This window comes from Vulpes vulpes, chromosome X (assembly GCF_048418805.1).
Source record: "Vulpes vulpes isolate BD-2025 chromosome X, VulVul3, whole genome shotgun sequence".
NCBI lineage: Eukaryota > Metazoa > Chordata > Mammalia > Carnivora > Canidae > Vulpes > Vulpes vulpes.
In genome coordinates, this window is record NC_132796.1 from 103,468,440 (window position 1) to 103,473,008 (window position 4,569).

A 4,569-nucleotide genomic window follows, 5' to 3' on the forward strand; every position below is an offset into this window, starting at 1 on the left:
GAGAAGAACCTGCAGCCAAGAATACTTTATCCAGCAAGGCTCTCATTCAGAATAGAAGGAGAGATAAAGAGCTTCCAAGATAGGCAGAAACTGAAACAATACGTGACAACCAAACCAGCTCTGCAAGAAATATTCAGGGGGACTCTTTAAAAGAAAGAGGAAGTCCAAGGAAACAATCCACAAAAACAGGGACTTAATAGGTATCATGATGACATTAAATTCATATCTTTCAATAGTAATTCTGGACGTGAATGGGCTTAATGATCCCATCAAAAGGCGCAGGGTTTCAGACTGGATAAAAAGGCAAGACCCATCTATTTGCTGTCTACAAGAGACTCATTTTAGACGTAAGGACACCTACAGCCTGAAAATAAAAGGTTGGAGAACCATTTACCATTCAAATGGTCCTCAAAAGAAAGCAGGGGTAGCCATCCTCATATCAGATAAATTAATGTTTATCCCAAAGACTGTAGTAAGAGATGAAGAGGGGGCAGCCTGGGTGGCTCAGCGGTTTGGCGCCGCCTTCAGTCCAGGGCATGATCCTGAAGACCTGGGATCGTGTCCCAAATCGGGTTCCCTGTGTGGAGCCTGCTTCTCCCTCTGCCTGTGTCTCTGTCTCTGTCTCTGTCTCTCTCTCTCTCTCTCTCTCTCTGTGTGTGTGTGTGTGTCTCTCTCTCATGAGTAAATAAATAAAATTTTTAAAAAACTTTCTAAAAAAAAGAGAGATAAAGAGGGACACTATATCATTCTTAAAGGATCTATCCAATAAGAGGACCTAACAATCATCAATATTTATGCCCCGAGTGTGGGAGCTGCCAAGTATATCAATCAATTAATAACCAAAGTTAAGACATACTTAGATAATAATACACTTATACTTGGGGACTTGAATGCAGCGCTTTCTACAATCGATAGATCTTCTAAGCACAACATCTCCAAGGAAACAAGAGTTTTAAATGATACACTGTGTCAAATGGATTTCAGAGATATTTACAACTTTACATCCAAACTCAACTGAATACACATTCTTGTCAAGTGCACATGGAACTTTCTCCAGAATAGACAAGTGGAGTCTGGGCACCCTAGAAGGGCCTTGGTATACTGACGTTATGCACACTAAGATCCACATGTAATAAGAACATTGCCTTTTTATGAAGAGACTCCAGGCTTTGATCATACTAAATGTGAAAAGTGGTGGTTGCTGCCTGGTGGTACAATTTCTGCTGATTTCCAAATGGATCGTGTGTTTTCTATTTCACTTGCCTGGGAACACTATTTTACACAGGTTGCTTTCAATCACAGAAACAGAAAACTCTCCTGTTCTAGCTAAAATGATACAAGATGCTGACAGCTAAGTGGAGATTTGCATCAAATGAGGCTGAATCCAGTAACAATAATAGAACTAAGGGCCTGGTCCATTCCCCGGGTTCTCTTCTGCTTCTTTTTAAACTACTCCATCCCAATTCCAGCTCCTCCTCATGATCGCAACTTGGCTGCCAGGGATCCTCACTTGCATGCTACTCCAGTCCTGTGTAGCAGGAGAACGTGATCACATCTCTCCCTTGGGCTTCCTGAAGAAGTCCTAAGGTGTACTGTGATGGAATCCTTTCATTCCCATATCCACCTGCAACAATTATTTTGCTCTACAGGGCATCAATCAGAATGTGACAACTTACTTAGCTCAGGCCTCATATACCAAATGCACATATTGAAAGATACCACGCTCAATAGGTTTGATCATGTCCTTACATACAGAATCCTGTTTTCAACAATCAGAACATAAATTCTTAGGGAAGCCTGGATGGCTTGGCGGCTGAGCGTCTGCCTTTGGCTCAGGGCGTGATCCCAGAGTTCCACGATCAAGTCCCGCTTCGGGTGTCCTTCATGGGCCTGCTTCTCTCTCTCTCTCTCTCTCTCTCTCTCTCTCTCTCTCTCCCCCCTCCCTCTCCCTCTCCTTCTCTCTTATGAATAAACAAATAAAATCTTTTTTTAAAAAAGAACATAAATCCTTTTCAAGCATGCAAGCATTAGCAAAGGTGACAACAAAACCAAATCCTAAATTTCAAGCAGAATATGTTCTCTAAACAAAATGAAATCAAATTAGTACTTCTAAGCAATACAAAATTTGATAACATGATTCTCAATCAATACTTGCTATTGAACTCTAGGAAAACCTCACATGACAGAATCTGTGGGACACAGGTAAGGAGGAACAGAGAGGAAAATGTATAATTTTATATGCTTCTGTAAGGAAATAAAAATGGCTGCAAATACGGGGGTCTGTCCACGGAGGGAGGTGCAAAACGGCTACAACAAATCCCAGGACAGTAGAGTGAGAGCTACACTGTGTTCTGAACATGGTGTGTCCCCACAAGCATGTGTTGAAATCCAAAGCCCCAAATAAGCTGGTATTAGGAGGCATCAGGGACCACTGACAGGTCCTGAGTTCAGGACAGGGTCACGACCCCAAATGAGTTTGGTGCCTCAGAAAGAAGGCTCCAGAGAGACCCCGAACCCTCTGAGCACTGAGGGCAGAGAGAGGGCACCAGGCTCTGAACCAGGCAGCAGGCCTTGCCTAGAACGCCCTGGTGCCAGTACCCTGGTGGTCCTGGGCTTCCCGGCCTCCAGAAGTGGGGCCAAGACGTGTCCGTCCTCGTCACCTTCCCAGTTCGTGGCATGTCACTATGGCAGCCGGAACACACTAAGGCCGCTCCTCAAAGCAAAGCATAAGTTAATGACAGGGAAAAGGAAAATTATCATAAAGACCTTCAACAAAAGTAAAAGTTGGTCGCTGACAGGACTATCAGCCCACGTTATCCTCGGCATGTTTATCAAGGACAATTTAGCCACAGATAAACTACACTAGCAACGAAGCAGGAGACTGAGCCCTGCATTCCTGAAGACAGTTCTGTGAAGGACAGCAGGAACACCCAGAATGATGTTATAGGAAATTTGGAATCTGAGATGAAACAGACGCTTTTCTGGAGTAATGAAACATAACAAATCTCACCAAGAAAAAACAGAAAACCTGAACTCTGGTGTGTGTCATACAACCTTTAGCACCAACTGAAGATCCTTCCTATACTGAAGGCTTTCCTGAAGTGTACTTCACACATTCAGGGGGCAAATAATACCAGTCTAACTCAAACTCTTTCAGAAAAGAGAAGAAAGGGTGTGAGTTCTCTTCTCATTTTATGAGGACAGTATAAACCTGTTGCCGGGCAGCCCAGGTGGCTCGGCGGTTTAGTGCTGCCTTCAGCCCAGGGCGAGATCCTGGAGACCCAGGATCGAGTCCCATGTCAGGCTCCCTGCATGGAGCCTGCTTATCCTCTGCCTGTGTCTCTGCCTCTCTCTCTCTCTCTCTCTCTCTCTCTTTCATGAATAAATAAATAAAATCTTTTTTAAAAATAAAATAAAAAATAAACCTGTTGCCAGCATCTAACGAAAACATTGGAAGATAGGAAAACGAAAGCTCCAGATCTCTCTCCTGAATCTAGACACACAACTCCTAAACAAATGGTTAGCAAATGAAATTAAATAGGACATAAAAAAACAAGCGTCAGTGGTTTCTGGGTCTATTGCTGAAAGGCAAGACTGGTTTCCCCCTGGAACATCCATCAGTATAATGTGCTACATTAACAGCGAAAACCAGGAAAAGTCACAGGCTGAAAAATCAGGTTGAAGGTAGTACCTACTCATGGTAAACAATATCAGCAACTTCAGATAAAAGGAACCTTCTTTTTTTGTTTTGTTTTGTTTTCTTTAACTTAAGAAAGGTTATTCGCCAAAAAATAGACAACCGACCAAATATATTGCTGTATTTAATGATGACATAACCATACACTTTTTCCTTGACTTTAGAAAAGACAAGGGTGTCCACTGTGTATTCAAGAACATAATGCAGGAAAATAAAAACCAAAAAAAAAAAACCCCAAAAAATAAATATCTAAAAATTAATATTTAGAAAAAAACATACTGCAGGAACTAAAAAATGACAGTAAACATGGTAAGTACAATTTTGGAAAAGTAGAAGTGATATTGTCATTGTTCACAGTTGACATGATTTCTGACACAGAATATCCAAAAGGATGTAAAATATTGAGAATTAATGAGTGTATAATTGTCAAGTTACTGGACATTAGAGAAGAATCCAATCACCTGTATTTCTCTGTCACAACAAATCAATTAGAAGAAGATATTTAAAATACCATAAGAACAGTGCCAAGAATATCAAGGGCACTTGCTGGCTCAGTTGGTGAGTTGGTGGATGGTGGGACTGTTGATCTTGTGGTTGTGAGTTCGAGCCCCAAGTTGGATGCACAGATTACTTAAAAATAAAAAAAAAATTAAAAATAAGAGAACATCAAAACCCATCGAGTAAACGTAACAATAGGTATGGCTGAAGCATTGAACATAAAACTTACAGAAGTCAAAGGATTCAGTATTTGGAGAGAAATACATATCTTGTGGATTGGAAGACTCATACTAATTCACTGTTGTCAAATGCCAGAATAATTACTGCATCACTTAAAATGTAAATAATTTTATTATATTGTGTTTTAAAAGATT